At 51.3% G+C, this 25443-nt stretch overlaps 1 protein-coding gene across 4 annotated transcripts in view; it reads right to left on the bottom strand.

The window, feature by feature from the left end:
• Window positions 1-25443, bottom strand: part of Dac (dachshund family transcription factor) — a 188742-nt gene that overhangs the window by 119692 nt on the left and 43607 nt on the right. The window lies entirely within an intron of this gene.

The raw sequence follows: 25443 nt of genomic DNA, 5'->3' as shown, positions 1-25443 counted from the left end.
CGTTGGTACGGGTCAGAAAGGACCCAACGCGGTCGTACGAGGGTTAAGAACAATAGCAGCACCGAGAGGGTCGAGCAACGTCCGACGGAGTCTTTTTTCGCGAACTTGTTGCATCCACGACTATTCGGGCCCTCTTCTGGCGAAGGAAAAGAGGCGGCGCTGGAAGGGTAGAACTCGATGACCGAGTTCTAGCCGCTGGAAGCGTCGATCGGTCTAGTCGGCCCGCAGAGCGCGTACGTTTCGAGAACTGGTTCTCGGGGCGAGCAAAGGGAAGCGGAATCTCGCGATCGGCGTGCACGCGCGTCCTCGCGAGCGAAAGTGCCCACGAGTTGCGAAGATACCGGCTAATACGTAGCGACGCTGCAGCGATAAACCTAACACAGGGGAAGATAAAGCCACGCGTGGGACGACGGAGCGGACCAAATAGGCTAAGGGCATTTGCATGAGTTATCGCGCGCAGAAAGGGAAAGAAATCGCGGAGATGCATCGACCTTCTTTAATAAATAGTCTATCTAAAGTACTTGTCGCGGCAGTGGGTGGTTCTGTTTGATATCCAGTCGGTGATGGTTTAGTTTGACTAATGATCAGTAAATATTAGCATTGCGTTCTGGATTTTAGACGATGTATCTATTGGAAAGTTTTAATAGCGAAACTTTCCAATGAACACCAAGCGTTAGGTTCGAATAGAGACGAAGTCTCCCGCGTATCTAGTTTGCACATCACGTGACGCGTATTTCTTGACCGGTGGCGCTTGCGTTCCTCTATCGTAAGTGGAACGAACGAGCACACAAACACGTCGATTAATAGTAAGAGATGCAAGCACAGACGCCATTTCAGAAACTTTGATCCTGGAAGATCAACGTGGAACTCTGCTACTTTCGTCGATCGAATTTGGAAAAACTTCGGGGAGTAAAACTCTCGATTGTCAACGAGTATCGCGTACGACGATTATCTGGAGGAAACGCCTGGAGGGCTTCGTCGCGTAGAGGATCTCGAAGCGATCCTCGCGAGGTCTGCGGAGAGGAGAAGCTGCGGTTGGCAGGAACGGTCATTTTTCATAGGCAGCAGGCGCCGGAGTGGCGCTTCCATGCACACGCCTAGCACGGACACACGCCGCTCAATGTGTACATACGCGTACGCGCGTGATTCAAGCTTTTGCTCTTGCCGAGAAAACGCTCGAGACTCGTTGTTCCCGCCGCGGGATCCTTTCCATCGCTCCCGATATAGCGTCTATGTGCTTCCAGTGGCTCCCAACCGACATTCCCGTCAACGCGTCCCAAGCTTTTATACCAGACGCCCGTGCAATCGGTTTCGAAATCCATTCGCGATCGTTGATTTGGATTCGCGATTCGTCGCACGAATGGTGCGAATTCTTTCGATATTTGCATCTAGGCGCCAGAGACGGCGTCTCTGCGCGCCGGTTGAGCATCTCTGGCCCGGTAAGCGAGCAATCTCATAGTAGTCAGGACAGATTTGTAAATCTAATTTTTCATCCCGTCTTTCTGCCAGCCCTCTCGCTTCGCTTCTTCGTTGCTCAGAGTCTTCCTCATCCTCCGTCCAACTCCTCGTCTCCCCAGCCCTTCCTCGCTCGATCCGCTGGTCCCGTCGATCTCTCGTACTCCGTTCTGCGTTCCTCTGGCGCCCTCCCACTCACGGAGTCGCTCGTTCCTCGTTCCTCGCGATACCTTCCACCATCTAGCGCTTACCGTCCCTCCGCCTTCTCTCACGCACGGGATCTCCAGACGATTCTCAGACGGCCGGTTTATACGGCGTTGATCTCTTAAACCGCTTAGCTTCGGGTTACACCGAAAACAAGAACGCACTCTCCGACGCTTAGACCCGCATAATACGTACTTGTTTGCGTACGAGTCTACCCGCGAAATAAGAAAAGCTCCGACGGATCGGCCCGATCGGCGGCCCCTTTCTTCTCCTCCACCTTCGATCCGATCGAGACGCGCGCTACGAACCTGACGGGACGTCCCAGAACCCTTTCGCCGTCAAGGTAATACCATAATACACCCCCTCTGGCTACAGATTTTCGACCCAGATCGACATTTCCCGCGTTGTCCGATTGCCAAGTCCTGATTCGGCCTACGAAAGATGATCCCTTTAGGACAGATCACCCGAGTAATTCGTTCAGATTTTGATAGACTTTGAAGAGTCCGAGTAAAGAGTTCAATACGATGATACACAAGAATGATTCGAACGAGTTTTGCGTGGTTTGGAGGAAGGTGCCAGCCCAACTTTGGTCGAGCCCCTAGTGTATATTAACACGTTAAGCGCCTGTGTAGGTCATGAATAACCGACGGTGAACTTTTCGTTCGTATCGATCATGAGTGACCGACGATATACACTCCAACAAGGCACCTAGACATCAAGTTATTGACTTTGAGGTCATCGTCAGAACGTGTATTTCTTCAGCAAATCGAAAACATTTCGATCGACGAAACCCAGTTACGTTGATTCTTAACGCGCTGAATAAAGTTCTCTACTCTCCAATACTTTTTACGTGTAGATCTGTTCAAATTTGATTAATCATCGAAACTTAAATCCCATACTAGATGTATTCTAGGGACAAAGATCAATCTTGGAAGGGATTGTGAGTCGTATTGGGTCGGACGTTTCAATCAGCCTCCGTGAGGCCTGCAACTAAGCTAAGATTAATCGACACTGTCTACATTTTCTTCACTCGTGGAGACTGGGGTCCTTTCTCCTTAAAATACATCATATTTATCCAACTCGACTCGCTTGGTTTCGAATATACAGCAATATCTATCTATTTTCTTACGAAAACCCACCCCGTACGGTATGCTTCTTCAATTCGTGGAATAATTTCGGTACGGGAACGCGATCGAGAAAGTTTCCGCGCGGCTACGATCGACTTTTGCAGTCGATCGCGCGTATCGACACAGACTCCGTAACCGTCGAATCGTAAATCTTGTTTCCGTGAAAATTCCAGGGTTACTTTCGGAACGCGTAACGCCGCTTTCGGGAATTTCCGCGCTCGGCCATAAATCGGGGAACGAATCTCCGGCGGGGAAAATCGCGCGGATATCGAGAAAGCCGGTTGCGAAATCGTGTCCGTCGCGTAGCACGATTTCGCGGGTGGAAGGGGGAGGGAGGGACAAGGCGGGCGTAGGATCGTTGGCCAAGAGATCGAGAGATCGAGAGATCGGTAATAATCGCGCGGGTTGCGGCAACACAGCGGCCCCGCAGCTACCAGATTCCGTTTCGACTCGACAGAATTAATTCCTCGATTGGTTCTAACGGAGCACCGAGACAGGATACCGTAATGCAATGATTACCGGCTCTTTGGCGCCGATATTTTTACCCCTCGTTGAATGCTAGATACGTATCGAGCTACGAATTCGACGCCGCATGTACCACAAGAACCAGTATCTACGAAAACTCGCAGTTTCGATCGGGTACGAAATGCAAAGTGGAACGCACAACTACCGCGGAATTATTACTAGCCGTAAAAAGTTGTATTACGTTTTTAGCTGAGAGTGAACCGAACGGACCGCGCGATAAATTGCCAGTAGACTCCAAGTAACGATGATTATCGTTGCGTGTCGAAAATATGTAAGGTTCTATGGGTTAGTCGATGCCCTGTTCGCGGACGAATCGAATTTAAGTTGACTGGATGCGTAATTTCAGAGAAAAAGAACAAAGAGTTTCGTGGAGCTGCGTAGAATTAATTTCATATAATAATTTTAAATCCTCTAGATGATAGAGAGAAGAATTGCAAGATACCAAGGGGGTTGGATGAGAAACGAGTAAATAAAAGTCGCGGATCGTCGTGGAAAACGGTTGTTATTTATCGCGGGTTATCTGTAAGCGCATCGATCGAGTTTGGCGGATAAGCGGCGTACGATCGAGATCGATCGAGGGTGCGATGCGGCAGATCGATCGATTAGATCGAAGCTGTTTCGCGTTGCGCTCGATTCGCGTCCGGTCGGGTATCGCGTGTGGGATTCGCGATGATCGCGCCAGGTGCTACGCTTCGATCCGATCGTTCCCCGCCTTAATGATCGTTGCACCAGCGGCGGAGAAGCCGTTGGTCGGAAGAGCGAGACCGCGTCAAAGGATTCCAACGACGAAAGAGAGCGACGAACGGGATAAATAGAAAAGAGGGACACGTCGATACACTGTGGAGGAATTGCAACCCATTCTCGCGTGATGGGCCGTTTAGGGACTTTCGTCCCTCGGAGCATCGTGGGCTTCGTGCTCTCGCGATCTCGTTTCGCCCGGTCGGCAAAAAATTCTTACGAGCATTTCGACGATAAACGCACGTTCGGTGTACCGTTCTAGAAACGATCCATCTGTCCGGCGGATCGGCTTCATCGCAACGAAAAAGAAAATAGAGAAGAGGGATCCGTGAAACGCCTCGATTTGTCCAATCGTTTCGTACGGCCTCTCCGAATCGTCGGAATTTCGGGGCAGACGGTGGCCCGGAGCGATCGCGGGAACGATCGTCGCTGCAGCGCGCAGCAAAATTCGATGGTTTCGAGAAAAATGATCTCGCGAGCGAGAGAGGAAGCGAGCGACCATAAATTGTCAATTTCGAAGTCAATTTGCCCGGGCTTACCAATCGGCTGCCGGTTAATTTCAAGGTGAATTGTGTCCAATATGGGTATATTATTAATGGCCCGGCGAGGGATAGGGTGCACTTCGAGCAGAGGGTTGCAACCCCGTTTTCGCGCACTGCCCGAATCTATCGCTCGGGGCTGCGCCGATACTCTCTCTCTCTCTCTCTTGCATTCGGCATTCCGGATTAAATGCTCTCTGATGTTGTTGCAGCAGTTGTCGCTCGCGGCCGCCGCTTCCGGATTTTCCTTGGAAATACCAACCGGGCTCCGTGCGCCGTGGAATTCTTAGGCCAGATCGTTTCACGATCTCAGCTCTCGCCTCGACAAAGGAGCCACTGTTGCCGCGTTAAACAACGCGCTATCTTTGAATTACGACGCTGCTGCGTTATCGCATCCTGCTACCGTTCTGCGCCGTCCAAACACACTGCCGAAAACGCGGGAACCGCGGAGAAGGGAAATAATTGAGGACGAACGTCGCTTGCTTCGCGTATACCGTTCAAATTAAACAATTCAATAAGAATTATTTTATTCAGGGCCTTCGGACCTTACATCCAAATCCGCTTGGATCAATTATTGCTGCTACACGTCGGTCTAAAATCGTAGAAAGGTAGCACGAAATAAATATTAAAAATTCGAAAATTAATGCTATTTTTTTTTATAGAACTCCAATTATTTTGTTTCGTATCTTCAACAACGCGTAATTCGTGTTTTAATTATCGTGCATTTTCTCATACCTGAAATATCCTTACATTCTACATTTTTACAAATTTAACAACTTTCTAGCACGCAAGTCGACCGTATCGAACTATGTAGAATTTTTTAATTTTTGTACGTAAAACATTGAAGCCATAATTGTTAAATACCACGAGATGACTAGCATTGTATCAGTTGGATATAGAACCGTGCTGTAAATTGGAAACGAAAGTTTCGGCGAAAGTGTGAAATTCATCGACAACGACTGCGTTACGATCGCCGTGGAAGAAAAATCGATGGAAAATAAAGTCGACGCGCCGCTAACGCGGGACATTTGAATTTGACGAGTCGCTTACGTGCAAACTAATTACCACAGAACAATCGTAAGGTGCAGCGAAACACGATTGCTAACAAGATCTAGAAGTCGGTAGTAAGAGCTGCGAACGACCGGACGTGTGAGTGTTCAAAGAAAAACAGTACGTCTAATTAATTGCAATCGATGCGCGCTTAATTATAATTAATATATTCTTTTCTATAAAGCTCTCACGTTTGTTTCATCCAACCACTGCAAGACCTACAGCGTCGTCGTATAATTTGTCAAGGAAGAAACGTTTCGTTCTCGCGTTGTAAACTCGTCCGAGCATTTTCGACGCTAACCATGGAATAAACAACAAGGACATAAACATAAACGAAGTGGTCCCGCATCAAAGTGGTGTTATCGATGATATCGTTACGACGCGGATCGAGTGATTTCGATCGGTCGATATTGAAATCACGGTCCGCGGGAACAGAGAATTACCCGTATCTGGGTAATTGCAGTTGTTAGAAAATTGCTAACACGTTGAATCTCGGTTCAAAGAAATACCGTTTGCTACTTGATACGCTCCACGCTCCTCGACTACGTGGCACGGTAAGGTGGAAAGCGTGCGTGTGTAAGCACACACGCTGCTTTAAAGGACCATCTTTTATTAATATAAATCTTTCATCGAGCCTATTGACCACTAGGAGATAAGATCGGTACATCGTACGGGCATCAGATTGAAGGGGTTGAGAAGCACATTTGCTTGCAGTCTATTAAATGCAGAACGATCTCGAACGTGCTCGAATTGTTGTTACGAAAGAAAGATATTGATCCGGAAAAATCCCCGCGTGTGATTTAATTTCGACGATCGTTAGGTCCTCGACTCAATTTGTATGGTCGCGGGTCGCGTGACGCCGGCGTCCGACGAAATGTATACAGATTTTCTCCACGGACGCGCCGGAGAGTCCACTTGTAACGCGTTACGCCCTTCGGCAATTAAAAAAAAAACTATAAACCGCTTAACGCGCGGCGCGGCTCGCGGCGAACGTAAAGTCGTAAAACGATATAACGAATAATACGAGCGCTCGTGGCTCGGCTTCTAATTGTCAGTTTTGCCTTTACGTCTTTCCACGGTTTTCTGGCCATCGGTGACCGTAAACGTTCGCTCCCCGTCCCTTTCAGCCGACGATTCCCGCCGCCCCGAACCCACGGAGGATCTTTTTTCGAAAAGTTGCGAGCGTCGAACCGGGAGAGGCCGGTCCCTCCCGTAAAACGTCGTCGCGCGCAATTCCCGTCATAACAACGACTTCAATTTTCGTCAAAAGTCTTTCGACGTTATCGTCGTCGCCGCCGTCAGCCGTCCAACCCCTCTTTTCCACCCTCCGTCTCGCTCCATCGCCCTCCGGTTTCTCTCTTTCTGCGCGCGGGATCGGTCCGTGCCTTTCGATTTCTCGCTTTATAAACTCGATTGCCGGCCCCGAAATCCAACAACCGACGCGAGCGGCATTTTCCAAATTATAAATTTTTACGAGGCCTCGCGTCCCGTTTCTCTCTATTATTTTTTCTTCGCGCCGACGGTCTCTCACCCCCGCGCGACGCTCCCCCTCTGCCCGTGGATCGCGGCAATCCCGTCAGTCAGATTGGATTTGTCCGATTTCGCGCCCGAAGTGGAAAAGAACGCGCGAGGAGGGTCCCCCGACTTCCATCGCTCTCGCAAACCCCTGGCGATATTATTCCTTTTCACGCTCGTTCCCGTTCCTCCGTCGAGAAACAAAGAATCCCGACCATGTAACGCTCCCTGTCTCCCTTCTTCTTATTCTTTATGCTTTTTCCTGGCCGTTGGACGGGCGAATAGGCACCGGCGGATCGACGGAACCGAATCTGTGCGGAACAAGTTGCGTGAACCGGAGTAATAAGAATATAGAAACCACGCTGTCGGTCGTAACTTTGGGGTCACTGCCTCGAAATACATTTTATTGCGAGTCTCTCGGCGTCGGTACGAGTGGGATTCCTGGATGGATTTTTTTTTTAACGTTGCTTCCTGCCTCGGACACTCGAGAACGTACAGTACGCAACTCGCTTCACCGATCCCTTCGGTCCGGTATTTATACGCGCGTTTCGTTCTCCGATACACGCGTGACGCTCATTTTTCATTTTACGTTCCCATAAATAAACGATAACCCATAAACCAGAGCGACGTGCTACTGCAAATATTTAGTGGGCTTATTTAGTATGTACCGGGTACATTCCGAAAACTGACTAAAATGGCTGACCCAGTACGATCGGCAACTCCTGCGGGAATTGTCAGTGTCCAATCTTTGGTGCAAAAGCGAATTAAAATTCAACAAATCGAAATTTCAATTAGTTTCAGAGTCGTTAATGAAAATGTTCGTAATTTCCCGCTCCTGCGTAATTATTCCATCGACTCTCCGTACCTCGAAGGCAGCGGACAGCAATCTATAATAACCGAGAAAGTAAACTACACGGGATTTAATTTTTTAATCGCGATAGGGGATGAAAGGTTAAATACAAAGTCTACGAAAGGTCTTTCCGCGCGTGGAAAATTTCCAGGCGAAGAGGAATCCTCGAAGGCGAGAGTTCCCGGAGCTCCTACCTCGTTAAAACGCGTAACCGTCTCTCGAGCGGCGGCTTAGCGTATCTCGCGATCTTTACGCGGCACTATTAAGCGGGTGGAAACGAGACCGTGGCGAAAGGACGAAAAGAGAGGAAAAAACCAGCGTTCCCCTCCCGCGACACACCGCCATCGAGAGAGAGCATTTTCTAATAACCACGATGTAAAGTTGGGGTGCGTTACGCAAAAGAAATCTTTCTGTTCCGAGCCAGGGGGGAGGGTCGAGACTTATCTTAGTAATATTGGATTAAAACTTATGCTTCTCTCGGTCGCAATACGTTATTTTTATTGCTGGCGGCTTTGCATAATATTCGTTCGGGGGCGGACCCCGTCCTCTTTCCCCGCGCCGCGCCGTTCCTCCTTCCGGTTCCCCCACCCACCGGCCCAGCCATCGTCGAGGCTAATTTTAATTTCGATGCCGCGCCGCGTTGGGGAGCATTACGATTTCAGCGTGGCTTACTTATTTATGTTTCGGGGCAACGCGAGCCGCTTATTAGCCTCCTTATTCGTTGAGAAAACGCGCCGCTTCCGCGACGAAATTCCGGAAATCGTCGCGCTGCACCTGACGCGCCGCACGACGCCCCGATTGCGTGTCTAACACGGCGATAAAGACATTACGGCTCAAATCGTACACCTATCTGTCTCGAATCTTATTTCATATGTTTACATTTTAGTAAATATCTATTAGATATAGCAATGTTGGAAAATCAAATATGCAGGATAACTGGGCTATACCTACATATGAAGTGATAAAAACGAGGAATCGGATCATTTCTATAGGGGTTTTCCCACTCTTTGGGGTTGAGGAATAACTTTCTGAACATTCTTAGAATTTCTAAATATTCTCCACCAAAATACGTGCTGTAGGATTTCGAGGGTATGTCTAATCACCAAACAACCGGGTGGCAGATAATCGGAACTCTATTTTATATTGTAACTGAAAAGAGTGGTATTAAAGTTGTTGGCGCCGATCTAGGACTCCGACGGTCCCCGAGTTTCAGCGCGACCGAGAGGCGTAACGCCGAAAGTTCGCTCGAGGCTGATTCTTTATTCGCGAAAGCTAATCGGGTCGGTCGATCGGCGAACAAGACGAGGACGAGGAGAAGTTGCCAGCGCAGATGCACGATTAATCCGGATACGAAGCGTGTAAGCGCGCGAGGCAGATGTCTCGGGGAGCTGGCGACGAAGGGCCAATTCTTTTCCGAAGTAGTTCGCGACCGGGTCCGTGCACCAGTTTCGATTTCGAGAATCCTCGCAAAAGTACCAAGCAACTCCGGAATCGTAATCGTGAACCGAAAGCGGACGAAACGAATCTTTTGCAAGTATCCGTAACGCGGTTTGTTGCTGTGGTAGACTTTCCAAGTTTGTCCCTCGGCCAGCGACGATAACACGATCCTCGTGTCTGCAACGGCAACTAGATCCAGCCGAGACGGCGACATTCCTTCACGCGCGCGATACGCACTCGGCGTAATACCCGATAATGCCTGTATTTGCGCACGGCTGGCGGAATGCGCGCGTTACAGCCGCGTAATCCTGGCAATCTCGAGGACGTGGCCCAGTCTTCGGAACGAGTAATCCTGCCAATTTGGACCGCGGATTATCCAAGATGGAAGAAGGGAGGAAAACACCTCGCACGGCTCGATCGCGAAACTTTGGCGTCGAGCAACGGGGAAGCGCGACCGCGAGTCGAGGAGTCGTTGGACGTCTCGCGATCGAACGACCTGGCAAAGGGGGTGGCGGTCCAAAGGGGTGACTGGAATAAAATGCACCGAACGCTCGTAAAGCCTCGGCGGTGGTCAGCTTTTTGTCGGTGAACGCGCAGGAACGCGCGGGAACGCCGAAAGCAGTGTCTCTCATTTCAATATTTCTACGATAAATCCGCGCCACGGTCCTTTTACGACTTACGACGGAATAAATAATAATGCCGCGGCCCGGCGTATCTCTCGCAGTTTCTTTTACTCCGCCACCCGTCCCCGGCCTAGTCCGGCTTTTACGAGCGAGTTGCAGCTACACGCATCGCCCGATCGAAATAATAAGCGGCACGGTGCCGGGGGTATCGCCTCGCGATGCATAAACTCGCGCCGACTTACGACTTCGGGCGTCCCGAGTCTTGTCAGGAGCTGGCCCTCGGACCGTCCGTCCTCTCGCGGGAGGACCTTCGTTTCGGACCTCTTATTGAGTCGTTAAAACAAGGAATTTCTCGCGGGGACCGCGCTAAACCGAGACCAGCCACGATTTCCGCCTTTTCGTCGACCTCTTAATAGAGCATGTCCTCAGAAATCGGTACTACGCGGGGGAAAATTGTAATTCGTTCGTAATAATTAAAAAAATATTGCGTTGAAAGGAAGTTATTTTTGCCCTCTGCAAGCGAGATTTTGGATTGAATTTCGGGGGATAAAAAATCGTCGAAAGCGTATAGAATCGCAGTTAATCCGGAGAAAATACGCGGAACTTAAAGAAAATTGCGTGCCTTTGAAGTTTTGATTGAAAGAAGCGACAAGTTCACGTGCGCGCCGAGCTAATAATAACGTAATTAAGCGAAGGCCGTAACTCAAACGGGCGCTGCGCCGGGCGACGTAGCGGGAAGAATAATTAGGGAATTATTTTGTTTCCAAGAGAATCTCGAGATCCCATCGAACGGCGCGAGGGTCTTCGTCGGGGACAGCCCCCGCCGCCGCGCCGCTAAATTATAATTAAATATCAAACGTTTGCAATTACCGTGTTGCACCTGCCGGCGCGTTTCCGCCTGGACGCCATGCTGCGGGCAGACCGACGAATTCTCGCGACGGAAACCGGTTGCACTCCTATAGATCGCTCGCGTCCCGAACCCTCGCGCGTTCCGAAAACGAATTCCTAATCGCCCTTCGAAATTGTATCTAAGAATTCACGGGAACCTTTCGAGATCTATTCATTGACAGTTAATTTATTTTTGAATGAACGGAGATCGTATCAAACGGAGTGACCTTAGGGGTCACTAAACGTTCGAATTGCGAGTAAGAGGACAGTCGATGGATGGAGCGGAATGCACGCTATTTCGCCGCGGTCTGTCTTATTCCTCCGTGGGCCTTTGATTTGCGACGGTCGTTGATTGATCGGGGTATTCGGGTTACGGTGACGCGCGTGTGCGCGGGTGTGCGGCCTCGGACCTCCATCCAAGGAGCCGCAGAACGCGGACAGCCGAGAGAGAACCGAGAGAGCGCGTGGACGTTGTCGGTTTGCGGTTGACCCGTGCCATGCCACACTCCGATACCTCTGCGGTCGCGGCCACGCCGACACACCCGGCCCACCGCATCGCCAATAACGATGTCGACGCGCGCGTCCCTCTAAGAATCCGCAGCTTCTACGTCTGAGCGCCGCAACAGCCCCGCGAGCGCCACGGTTTTCGAATTAGCGGTTCGTCGACCCCCTCGCGATCTCCGCGGCGAACGATCCACCGAAGGCGTTCGATCGACCAAGGAATCCGGCTGGTCCGCGCGAGTTTCGTTTGCGGTTGATCGCGCGAGGAGCCGTGTCCGGGGGAGGCCAAGCGGAAGAGAGGATCGTTCCGAGAGCGATCGCACGGAGGATTTTCGCGCCCTCTCGAGGCACGCGATCGAGCAGGATTACCCGAACGCTTCGTCATTCACCGGGACGAGTCGTCGACTCGATTAGCGGCCCCCGCAGGGACACGAGTCCTACGCTTCTTCTTTTTACACCCGCGCACGGCGCTCCATTTGCTCGGAATCCTCGACAAACGACTCGACAGTTTTATACTTTCGCGTTCCGTATAGTGAATCTCATTTTCAAACGATCCGGAAGTCGATTTTAGTCCTTTCGAGGATGGAACGAAAGTTTAGTCTTGAGCAACGCAACTGTGACAAATCCATTTGGAGCTACGGTGTACAATTGTGGAAGCGAAAATATTTAACGCCATTTGTAACAGCAAACTTTAAATCGTCAGCCCTTGGCGACGCGTCGGGGGGATTCTTCAAGGACTCTCTCGATGTGTTTTAGCGATTCGTTTCCTGTATCGCGAATCGGCACGCCGGTCCCGATGGGGTTAAGCGGCAACGCAGTTATTGCAGCCATCGATATCGCGTTTCAAGTTTCGGATTCATCCCCCGTATTATTTCGAGTTCGGAAAGTGATCGTCGGTATAGAAACGGACCGAGCGACGGGGGGAGCCGGGATGAGTCGACAGAGAGGGGAAGAGACTCGCTTTATCTTAATGCCAAAATCAAATCGGCTCTTGCATGGAATTAGAGATGGCATTACGAGCTATCAGCGCATATGCACCCTGCGTCGGTGCAACCCCAACTCGGGCTGTTCCACGAGCTATGCCACCGTGGCACAATGCCGGCCCGAAGGGCGAGAACAATGCACGTCGGGGGTAACACGAGAACCGCGCGTACACAGAACGATATTACCGGACCACCCTCTTTCCTGCCAAGAGTCTCGTGGAATGCATCGATGGACGCCGGCCCGGGCTACTCGATATTTTCTCCGAATATTTGCCGAATCTTGTCCGACAAATCACGACAACGCCCTCGGGGTGTTTGGAATTTTGGCTACAAACTCGGTAAGCTGATTTTTGATGTTCGGGAAGACTAATCGAAGCTGATGACAACAAAATAGAAGCATCCTAGAAAGAAATTTTTCACCCTGTCTTAACGTATCTATTTACTATGTGCTCAGGATGCATGAAATCGATGTTTCGACGTTCGAAGAAACGAATAGCGAACAGAAAAATCACCCAACCGTGAGTAAAGATCTTTCATCGTCGAAGTGTATCTGTTTGCCGAACGCAGGATGGACTATCGAGGCCATGCCGATTGCGAACATCAAAAGAACCATTTTGTCCGCGGCGGTCGCTACAGGGCGAGCACGGAAAATGGAAATTCGAATTGCCGAGAGGACTGTACTGCCCGAGGGAATCCTCTCGCGAGAAGCACGACGGAGCCCTTCCTCGTCCGTTCTCTCTATTTATCCACCTTCCACTCTGTCCCTCTCTATCGTACATTTTTTACCCCCGACGCCGCTCGCTTCCTTATAAACTAATTTCGTGCCGGGCGCCTCCCTGCTGTCGACGCTCTCAGTGTCGAACAATTGAATTCTCTCTTTCTATTTACCTATCCGTTTGTACCAACATTTACATTTATATTTGAATAATGGGGAAAATAAAGAGACCCGGCGTCGTTTTCGCGTCCGATGATTCCGGGGCTCCTCGCTATTACATTTTTAAGCGTTCGTTTTCGAGCCCGCGGCGGAATCGCGGCGCAACCCCCGGGAACAGGGAGCCCAGAGGGTGGAGGAACGCGCTCGGTCGTTCGAGGCACCCCGATCCTCCCGCGACACTCTCTACCAATTCCGTGCGTCGCGTTCCACGCCGAACAACGCCTCGTATTAACATTTAGATAAAGCTTATGTTAATATTATTTCCCTCGCGCCAATCTACCCTTCCCTTCCGCCTTCGCGGGACGACTGTTCCTCCTACGACCGCGCGGCGGATATCTCGACGATGTCTCGAGCGACCGATTTCCCGTAACGATCCTGTCGCGAGAAGAATCTTCGTCTCGCGAGGATCGAAACTTTTCCACGATACCGCTTCGCGAACCGCGGGGACTCCATTTTCCGCGCGAAAGGTTTAATTTAATTCGAGATCTGGCTAAAAACAGCGCCTCGAACTTTGCCCGTTCGCGTTATCTTTGACGCAAGACGAGGGTAAAAAACAAATACTCGTGTAAAAAGCTCGCGTCTATAATCGATGGACAGTCGACCACGGATAACTCCCACTATCGATGCAAAGGATCTTTTTTCTAAACCGGATGCTTTTTGGTATCCGGACGAAACTGTCGTGCAACGAAGAGTCGACGTTACGTTCGTAATCGAGAGGAGGCAAAACCTGTCGCGAAGACGGACGACTGCTAGGCGTCGTTGGTCGTCGGTGCCGTGGGTCGTCCTTTATGGCCGAGGCGTGTCACTAGCCTTCGCAGCAGCATTACGCGCGAACGTTAACCGATGATTTAGCGCGCGCGAGAGGATCCAGCCGTCGTTGCCCCAGGACCTGCGACTTTAACGCGCTTAAACGCGAACGTTACACTGGAAAATCGACAGGCGAGGTTAAACGTCGACGTCGACGGCCATTCGTCTCTTCCGGATACCACCGACCGACTGGGATATAAAAGACGCGTGACCTGGGTTACAGCCACCAGTTATGAGCACTCCATGCACCGACTATCAAATATTTCCAGTCGTTCGCGTTGGACTCGCATTATAAATAGAAAAAGAGACCGTCGTGTTAATGATTTCTGTAACTTCCAGTACGGTCTTTGAAATTGGATGTTTTTGTAATAATAATAATAAAAAATTTGGTTGCACCGATGACCAAAATCAGTAGCTTAGACAATGAATTTTATACAAACGCACAACTTTCTGGAGGGTCGTTGTTATCGTTACGATCGGAGGTAGCCGAAAGATCTTGATAGCTAACGAACATCTGCACGTATCCATTTTATTACGAATACACATTACGTTCACATTAATGAGCTTGCACGGACCTTCCATCTTGATCGCCGTCCGCGTTATTAAGGTAATATTTTTACGTCTTGTTACGTCTTCGACCCTTTGCGAGCTGGACTCGACGTTACATTTAAATATGGAATAATATTGTGACTCGATACGGACTGGTCGTTGTTTGTAATATAATATGATTAAGACGAGATCCTTCGTCTTCCATCGAACTGATTGCCATCGGAACGAAAACCACCCTCTTTCGTCGCGAGGACAGCGATATTCGCCGCGCGGAAGATCGATACCTATTACGCAACGATTTCGAGACTGCTTCGGACAAATTTATTAGGGAGCAGAGGCGGGGTGACCGGTATTCCCCTGGGGAACGCGTCCCATCGATCGACGGGCACCGACTAGAAACTAATCGGGAGAACAGCGTACCGTGTGTATACAGTCGGTCGATTCTTCCTAGAGGACGCGTCTGTAATCGCGAGCGTAGCCGAAACGGAAGAGGCAACGAACGCGTGTGCCAGCTACGGAGGAGCTCCGGCCACGGCGTAGGGTCGCGGTTTACGAGGTAGCATATTTCTGGTAGCGTTTCTGTTGTCCGGGGCCACCCACCGCGATCAGAGCAGTCAAAATAGCAGACGAAATCATAACGGGCGATTGTCCGTGCTCGGGTCGAGTTATGAAGCAGTAAACCTCCGCTTTCTCTCCCTCTCTGTCTCTCTCCCTCCGTTGCTAGACCGAGCGTAGTTTCGTTTCTGTCCCTGCTCGTCGCGTCTCCGGACTCTACCGTTTGTCCTGGTTCCGTCCCTTGTGCAACACCGATCCGGGGACCCGCTCCCGTCTTATGGAATAATTTAGATGATTGGATGCCGGGGGACGCGAGCTTTACGTGTCCGCTGTCGTCCGCCGCGCTGAATATCACGGTAATGTCCTTCGGGTTGTTACTCGTTCGGGACAGGGCTGTAACAGCCCGAAGGACAGGTAGGTGAAATTTCATCGCTCTTATCTCACCGGCTCGTTCGACCGTCTATACGTCGGGAGCGAAAGTTTCAAACGGTATGGAACGATGATCAAACAGAGACTCGTAATACTATTTTGCCAAAACTGATTCGATTCGGTTGGAACAGGGAGAGATGCGATTTGACGTTTATCGTTTCCTGTATATTTCGGCATATTTTGAGACCCGCTCAACGGCCGGAAAGTCGCTCACTCACGAGTGCGTATGAGAAAAGCCAGCCGTCCTCGATGAAATGAATTCGCGTGACCGACGAACGTTTGCCCGTTCCCCTCGTGTTCTGCCCGCGAACCGTGCCTCGTGTTCTCGAAACGTCGCCTCTGCATCGGTACGAGACCGCGTCCAATCCGATACATACCTGAAACAGAAAAGGGAATCGTCGGTTAGAATCGAATGGACGTAGATACTCTGAGCGTCGCGGCGTTCTTATCGGCGAACAGCGGCGTCGTTATCTCCGGATCCAGCGACCACGACTCCGCTGGGAGACGAGAGAAACCCGATCGTCGCCGGGAAGCAAAGCGAGCAACACGCGCGACGAGGATACGTCGAAACAAAAGGAACAATGGGAACCCGGGGGAAGAAGAAAGGGCGTTGATTTGTGGAACAGGTTCTTCTAATTCCAACTCTTCTGCGCCTCTACGGCTCGAGAAGGCCCCGGTGGTAGCGTTGTCGGTTCGATCGATAAATCAGGATAGCATTAGGCGCCACTTCGTATTGGATCCACGATCTCTTTCTCGCCGCCGTACTCCTCGTCCTCCCAAGAGAACGTGTGTGCGAGCGTCCTGCGAGCCTCGGGGATTTATACGGGCAATATCGAGTCGGGATTAGCACGATCGGACGGACTCGAGTCATGCTCGTGCTCGATACCACGTGGCTATTAGTGTCAAAATAAAAATGTGGCCGCAATATATGGCGAGAACCGTAAGCCCTCTCTTATTGCCACGGCTACGATGATAGAGAGACTTTAGCCGTGCGTTTCGTGCTCGAGCTCTCGCGCACACGGAAACATGGAAAATTGCCACGGTGCCGGAAACGCTCCTCAGACTCCGCGTTCGGCGTTGTTAACGAACCATCGTTTCCATTCAAATTAACTACTCGCGAGAACGGACGCTTTTAAACATTAGCAAGCAATTTTTAACGACGATCGCTTTCAGAGTTTTTCTAATTAAAAAACTGTAGGAACGCTAATAAAACGTGATAGAATGGAGAATTCTTTTGCTCGAGGAACCAATTCGTCATCGAACGGTTTGAACCGGACGACCACCCGATAATCAGCATAAATCTCGACGCGTTTTACGAGGTCGACGATCCAGAGTTTTCGCGATTCCTGAGCGGAGTCGAAGCAGCAAACGTCGTGGACGAGGGCGAGGAAAATGGAGGCGGTGGAAGAAAAATCTAGTGCGAGGCGTCGAGTCGCCCCATCGGTTTCCTCCTAAATAAAGTGACCATGGATCAGGGGTGGCTGGTGCCGGGAACCGAAAGACCCCGAGCGGCAATAAAACGCCCTTCGTCTCGTCGAGCTGTCGGACAAGCCGCGAGAGAACCGGGGTCATAAAACTTAGAAACAATTGTCTTTTATCGTTTTGTTGTTATTTAATTTTCTCCCGGATCGGGCAGCGTGGGCCAATCGAGGCGACGAGCGTCGACACCTCGGCCCGGGCTCCTAAATAATTTACGAGCCTATCCAGCGCTCGGTTTTCCTCGCCCTCGCCCTTCGTTGCCTGTCATCGTCGCTCGCCAGGCTCCGAGGAAAACTCATCTCGAACGCGTATCCCGTTCGCGAGGCGAATCGTGACCAGCGCACGGCTACCGGGGACGCGATTTCCGAGTTCGAGGAAGGCCGAGAAAGGAAAAGTTTCCCGAGGAAACGTTGGCTCGGGACCGGGACGGCTCCGTCGCGTTCAGCAAAACAAATCGTTTGAAGCGTCTGCCCGGTTAGAATGCCCGAGCCGGTACCAGCTCTATTTTTATATCCGTTCGTGCAGGAAGTTGGCCCCGTAGGATGGGGGAGCCCCGTGTACACGAGGCCCCCAATGAAAATAATTATTAGCGTTAAGTGGACGTCGTTAACCGAGAGGAGACGGTTAGCCGTCGGTGACAGACGTTAGAGCCGGTTAGCTCGAATCACGCGCGCAACCGGCTTCGATGCGTGAATCTGCTGCTGCTGCTCCGGCAGAGGATGCGGATCCATTGGCTGGACAACTAGATTTCATTGCGTAATGCTATCTACGAACCCGCGTTGCCGGTCGCCGATGTCCTCGTTCGACTTGCTCGTCCCGAGGACAATGCGACCGCGTCTCTGCTCTTCCGTCCGCGCCACCGCGTCGCCTCGCGATCCAGAGAATCGTCTTCGATCAAGGAGTCGTCGAAAAACCAAAGATCCACGGTACCCAGCCCGGTTGATCGAACTCGACGCGACTCGAGCCCGTCGCTGACGGCCAGCCGTAATAAATAAATTCCGTGGGGTGGCGAACGAACGAACGAACATTATGTAGAACATATAAATAAACGGTTTATGTCCGGGGTCTGGACGATCCTTCCTCTCCTCGATTCCCTCTTCCTTCGGCTAGCTATATTTGAGTTATGAATCGTAAAAGCTAGATCGGCAATCGAGCCGGACTCTCTTCGGGGAAGGTTAAAAGCCACGGTGTTAACTCGCTCTCCGGAGGATAGTATTGACACTGTGTGCTCCGGCAGGCACTCGTCGGAACCGTCCCACTCGAAACGGAGGGGACTTCTGTCTATCGAGCATTCTCGAGAACCGCCGTTTCCGCGAGAAAGGGAGAACATGTTCCAACGCTTCTTCTATTCCCTCATGGAACTGAAATTTATCCAACGATTACCGGAATCGGCCGTTCTCGGACCTGGACTCCCGTGCTTCTTCGAAGAAATCGTCAAATTTCCCGATTTCGATTTTTCTGGATCTTGAAATATGCGTTGTCGCTACTACCGCGACGAGTACTGTGACTGTATATTTTCTAAAAAGATTCCCTTTTCCAGTCGTGACAGTTGCAGTCGAAACCTTGATGCAACAGTTATTTTTAGCCCCATCGTAATCCCAGTTCCAAATTAGGAGACCCTGGTGCACGAGTAACCTGCTTCTGGACTTTCTCATGATTCTCGTCCTTTATCTGTGACTTGTTCCGACCCGGAACCAGGTCTTTATCGTTTACGTTAAGAAAAAGGCTGGCGGTGTGCACCTGTCCCGCCTACCTGCGGCCGGTCGTTCGTTCTCGAAGGCGATGGCACAAATCTCGTCCGGAAGCGCGGCGGAGTTGACACCTGTGCCTTGAGAACGAACTCGGGCCACGCGGAGCTCTATTTGAACGGAAACACAGTCGGGATATCGCGCGGTTGCTCCCACCATTGTGAGATGGCTTTGTAGTCTGGCACACTCGCGCGTCGCACGCACACATCGACCGTTCCTCTTTCTATCTCGCTCGGCTCGTTATTTATTATTCGCGGCGATGGCTATGCAAACGAGCGCTGGAAGACGCGCGCTGGGCCCCGGTTGCTTCGTCTACCGGAAAACCCATCGCGCCGTTTTTAAAACGGAGTCTATCGTTCTCGCCTTCCCACGATTAGAAATCGGTTTTTCGCGCGGCTCCTGAAGCCGAGGTTTGGTACAGGTTCGCGAAACGTTCGAGCAATACGTATAGAAAAAGCCCATCTCCCGAGATTTTCTCTAGCCTCTGGCCTTGTTTTCTATTTACGTGCGTCGAGTGCCACCCCCGGTATCTGCTTTTCGTCCTCGAAAGGCAGCGGCGAAGGAACTCGGGACTTCTGGTCTCCTGCATCCGTTGAGAGTGGCCGGCGCCACTCGAGACGCCTGTCACTCGTTCGAAAAAGATGCAGGGCCCTTCGCGATAGCGGCGCCCTTTGGGAAACTGGCCGGCGCCCGTTCGGGGGCCAGACGACTCGTAACGATTCCGGTTCGGTCGTTCGCTGTATGAGGACGATACCGCGCGAGCGTGCACGTCTCTCTTTGTACGAAAAGGAAAAAATTCCGCGCGAGCGCGCTCGGTGTTTTTTCCACGGTAACAAATTCATCGCGGTCGCTATCTCGCCGGTGGCATCGGGCTGCGCGCAATTCCGTATCATTCTTTCGACCGATGTAATTATCCTCGACACGCGGTACCGTACGGTGCATTCGTTATGCGCGTGCACATCGTCCGTACGCGGCGTACACACCGGTCCGCGTTGCGGAACGCGTCGTCGCGGTCGGGCTGACGCGTGTACACAGCGGACGGTCGTCGAGGAGACGCGGCGATCCCGCGTGCTACGCACACACGGAACCCGTCGCAAATATTCCAAAGTTTGTCCACCGCGAGTTCGTCCCCGTATCTATCTCGTCACGGTCGGCAAAGCCGGCGCGACATGAGAACCGAATACGGAAAACCGGCCGAGAGTCCTCTCGGTGCCGTGTCGTTGTAATGTACGGCCCCGATGCGCGACAATGTACGCCGTTGTTTCCGCGTTGTTAGGCCTGCCTACTCCGAGAGTCGCCCTCTCGACAGTGCCTCGAGTGTTTCTGCCCTGTGCTCGCCGACTCGACCAAAGAGGATCTGACGCGCACATACGCCCGCGATCGATAAACCATGCCACTCGAAACCGAATTTTGCCACGGGACTTGATCCGAACGGTTGACAAATTTTTAGTTAAACGGTTCACCCACGCTCGTCAACTTGCCAGATGTCTCGGAATAACTTCTAATAAATAAGTGGATACAAGACGACCCTAGTCCAAGGGAGGAGACGTAGACCGAATCATAAGAGATAAGGTGGTGTACGTATTAACGCGATCGAGCTCGTAACGGCGGGATTAGAGACGGCAATCGAAGCGACGTAAAGCCGCGATGGACGCGAACGCGCGAGATTCGCGCTCCACTCGGCTCCTCGCACGTACACCCACACACTGATCCGCGTCCCGAGAGTATTACGCGAAATGAACCCGAGGAGATAGTCCTGGCCTCTCGCTACGATACGATCCTCGCCTCGACCCGGGGGAAAGAGCCTCCAAGATCCTCGCGAAAGGACTTAATCAACGGTCCGAGTGTTTATGATTTTTGTTATTGGTGTCGTATCTCGGGGTAGCTTTCCCGGATTTCGCGCCCCCTTCGACCGTCCTGCTCCCTTCTCTGCCCCTCGCCTTGGCAGTGCTCCCGTCGAATCACCGGAACGCTTCGAGTAACTGCCGACTCGGATAAAACCTGAAATTTAGGGCGAGACGGACTTTGCTGGCCGCGTCGACGCTCGTCCGAGCGTTTCTTCGAAACCGGGAACACGGAGACGAGGACAGGAAATCGAGACGAAAGAACCGGAACCGATCGATGCTCGTCGTGCGCGGAATCGCGCGGATGGCTCGGCAAACATCTTCCCTCTTCTATTTTCTCTCCGTGGCGATCGGTCAGCGCCGATGGCTGTTACATATGTTGTCCATTTCGTGTTCAAACAGTGCGGAAACCACGACAGAAACGTATCCTCCGCGTTCCGTTTCGCGGATCTTAACGACTCGATGTTCCGATTTTTCGGCCGATCGAAAGTCACGGAAGCCGGAACGATAAAACGACGGACTCGAGCGTACGCCAGCGAAATCCTACGTCACGTTCTTGGCGATCCCTGAAATAGACGGTTAAGGAGAGTTCCGCTCGTAGCGTGCCGCTGCTCCCGCGACGACGTATTCCCCGGACGACCCCCTTATTTCCTGACACGACGATATTGCCCTCGTAGCCGAGCCTCGATCGGACTCGTTACGCAAAGCAATTGTTAGGGCCTTTTAAAGACTCGCATTACGATACGGAATATTACCCAGGAATAACACGTATTACGGTATCGACGCGTTTCATCGCCGAATAGGAGAAACTACCCCTCGATAAAACGTAGAAATCACCGCGGAGGAATTCGTTCTGGATTCCATGTCCCGCGGAGAGGTGTTCCCCGTTCTATCCGCGGACCTCGGAGGGAACACGTTTCGGCTCGGGAAGAAACTCGTCCCGACATTGTCCAGGCGAGAAGGAAAAAGAGAACGAGAAGGAGGATCGCCGCGAGGCCGAGAGTAAAAACGCGCGAGTCTCAGGTGCGTGCATGTGCGTGCGTGCCTGCCTGCCGTCAGCGCGGCCTCTTGAACTCGTGTCAAGCCACTCCAATCGGAGAATATCGTAATCTCCGGACTGTACACGCTGACGTACCCTTACGTAATTCACGTGTCTGGCCGAGAGCGTGCTCGCGTGTACGAGGCCCGCTCGAGTATAAGAGCTGCAGGGGCAAATCGAGGATCAGCCGGCCGAGGAGGGCGAGGGAGGAGCGTACGAGAACGAGGACTGCCCTTCGACCTCGCGAACGCCGCCGTATATACAAGGGTAATTCCTACGAAAGTATGATTAATCGACCGTGCTTGGGCTCTCGTTTTCACGGGTCTCCTCCCTACCCCTTTTCCCGCGAGTCGCCGACGCTTACACGACCGCCGAATTTGCAGACGGAACTGCTGCTCCTCGCGAGATGTATTAGGAGGGTCACGAAGGTTTAGATCGTTCCAAACTATCGACTCGAAAATCTCGATGATCTTTAAAGCAGAACGCGAGTCAATCGGAATAAAATTGCGATCTATCGGTAAACCATTCATTCTCAGGAGCAACCGGAAAGAGGGTGAGCTTTTCGAGATCGTGGGTGCGTTTCATCCGAGATCCAGTGAAGATCTCCGACCGGCGGACCGATCGGCGGGCTTTGTCCAGCGAAGCGAGTGGATTCGAGGGATTCGTTCGAAGCCACGGCGCACAGCACGGACCGTTTCCTGGCCGCGCGGAGCACGGGGTTGTTTCCGGGCCGCGAGAGGGCAAGAGGGTCGTGCAGTTGCCACGCAGTCTGACTGACAAGCTGACTTATGCAAATACAGCCTCGCTTCGGCCGGTAATCTGATCGTACCGTACATACGTACCTACGTACGTGGCGAGCCTTTATTTCTCGATGGGATTTAAATTACCTGTAAGCCGAGACGTTTTACGGTAATAATAATATAACGCCGACGATTTTATTGCGGGACGATCGACGAATCCGCGATGGGGATTCGGCGGTCTCTAGATCCTCGCCAAGTCCACGGAAACTCTCCCACCGCGATCTTCTATTACGCTTTCAAAAACGCGAGTCTCTTCGATAAGATTAACATTATTACAACTTGGCTAGTTTCACTTACGAGAAATGCCAACGCGTGCTTCCTTTTTTAACGAAGTTTCGCGTTATAAGGTCCGTCTCGACGTTGGAAGTTTTCCCGTATCTCGAAGCTGCTCGGATACCGTCGTTTCGAGATGCCGTTGGAGCAATTAGCCGTATACGCTGCATCCAGTTCGCGATAAAGTCGCAACAGCCGAGGATGAGGACCGGCGGGGCGTGTATTTTTTTCCTTTTTTAATGCGAACGGGGATGTAGCTACTAGGATCGGGAGCAGCGTTTACGACGAGCGATATACCCTCTGGAATTGCGGGCTACGAATACTCGGCTACTTGGTAATAAAAGCGAAAGTGTGAGCGCGCGGGCACGGTCGAGGAGGAAGGGCGTGAACCGCGGACGAGGGGGAAAAAAGACGCGAAGGTGAGGAGCGAAAAAGAGAGATAAAGGTGGCTAGAAGGGCGGGTGGAAGGGGGATGGAGGCGAGGAGCGCTCTATCTGTCCGATCTGCGGTCGTGTTCGCGCTCGTGCCGAACGCCGCGTCGAGCCAGCCCGGCTCCTCCACGATAATAATTACGCTCGGATACTTGAGGGAACGCGCGACGAGGAAAGCCGCAACAAAAAGCTGGCGCGTCCATTAGTTTCGTTTCTTTTTATTTTTATTGCTTTTTTTTTTTTATTTTTTGGTCCCTCGTTTTTTTTTTTACGATCGCCGACCGACGGAGCGCCGGTAATTGCGAAAATTCGCGACCGCGGAAAATAAAATCGGTATAATTAAAGTGGTGGACGCGCGGACGATGGTTTTTTTTCTCCACGTAGGCGCGCTGGCGGTTCGTCGCTTCGTAGCAATGTTAATGGCGCCGGGCGACGAGCAAATGAACTAGGCGCGGGGAAATAATTGTTGTTCGGATCGATTGCGGTACAAGGGCGAGGCGCGTACCATTGTATACCTATCTTCGAGTGTGATAAAAGCTGATAGAGAACGCAGGGGACGTAGGGGGAGAAACGATAAAAGGGAGAGCATTATAGGAGTATGCAGAGCAATAAGAGAATGAATCATTATTTGTGTACAGGGCGACAAGGGATGAACAAGCCCACGGACAATACGGATCGGATATTTCATTGTTGTCACACAGATAACTATACCGATCAATCGTCTAACCAAGTGTACTATGTAGAAAGATCTTTAACGCATCGGTAGAGCATCGAATCGTGGAGGAAGAAGAGTCGTTTCGAGGAGCGTGAAATCAGTATCGATCCGGTATCGGTTGGTAACTATGTTCCGGCGTAACGCTGTAATCGCGTCCCTTCTCCGAATTCCGCTTAACTATCGGGTTCTTCGCGCGGGGCTCTCGATGAATCTCGAGTTAACTAACGCGACGGCGGGTAATTAATCGAAAGAGCCCTCCTTCGGCTCTGCTGGACGGTGTCCGCACGGCCATAGAACAGAGGACGGACGCGGGGCTCGTTTCCGTTGGTCACCTCCGGGCTAATCATAGACCACGAATCCCGGTTCCCTTGGCACTCGACTCCTCTTTCCTATCTCGCGCGCGACCCGTACAAGGGTGTCTGATTGTAATTACTTTACTCAAGTGCGGTAATTAAAGTTCTCCGGTAGCCCGTGTCCGACGATACCCCGCCCCTGTCTCCGCCTGTCCCGCGATAATCCTAGGCTCGATTACTTTTCTTTCCTACGCGACGCCCGGAAGAAGAGCTCGTTAACGCTCGTACGGCCGTCGTGCAGTCTTTTTACACCTGGGGGAATCGGTTTTCCTTTCGTTCCTGTTTCTACGCGTTTTACCCTCCTCCGCGGCGGTTCATTTTCCGAGCTAAAACATTTTCGAAACGGTTCATTATTCAGCCTTTGCGCGAGGCAAAGAAACAAATGCTCGTGGAGTTAAACTTTATTCAAAACCTTTTGAAAATCTCACGATGTGGAACGATAGTAAATACGTTTGAAAATGAACGTATCTGTGATTTTTTAGCGCGATGGAAAGAGAGGGAAGAGGATCCTCCTCGCCAAATTGAATCGTGGATTATTGATAAGACTAAAATTACTTTTCTATGGAGAATATGTATATTTTTCTCAGAATAGATCGCGTGGGTGGAGAGGATTGAGACACTTACAATGAACAATGGAAGCAACACACGTACGAGCAAGAATACTATTATGCCTGTTTTTCTTTCTTTCTTTCAGTCGGTTCGGTCTCTCTCGTACGCACGAAGAAGTCGGTGGTGACTTTATCTCGGATCTGAGGTGAAATGGGAACCTGCCTCGACGTCGAGTAAAATTTTGTAAAGAAGCCACTGTGCCACAGAACCAGAAAGAATAAGGATGGTCTTGGTGTAAACCAAGGCAAATAAAAGAATCGTTTTATAAATTATCTTAATTTGTTTCCCGAATGAAAAAGACAATTGTACTTGCAGTCGACACGGTGGATCCACCTTGACGGTGGAGGTGGGCACCTCCGAGGCTTCACGACCTCGAAGAGTCTGAAGGCTCGTTGGAAAAATTGCCTTTCCGCGTGCCGAGGTTGCCCACACCCGCGCTCGCG

The sequence above is a fragment of the Colletes latitarsis genome, chromosome 9, assembly GCF_051014445.1.
Source record: "Colletes latitarsis isolate SP2378_abdomen chromosome 9, iyColLati1, whole genome shotgun sequence".
NCBI lineage: Eukaryota > Metazoa > Arthropoda > Insecta > Hymenoptera > Colletidae > Colletes > Colletes latitarsis.
The sequence above is the reverse complement of the archived record's forward strand: the minus strand, read 5'-3'. Positions and strand labels throughout refer to the sequence as shown.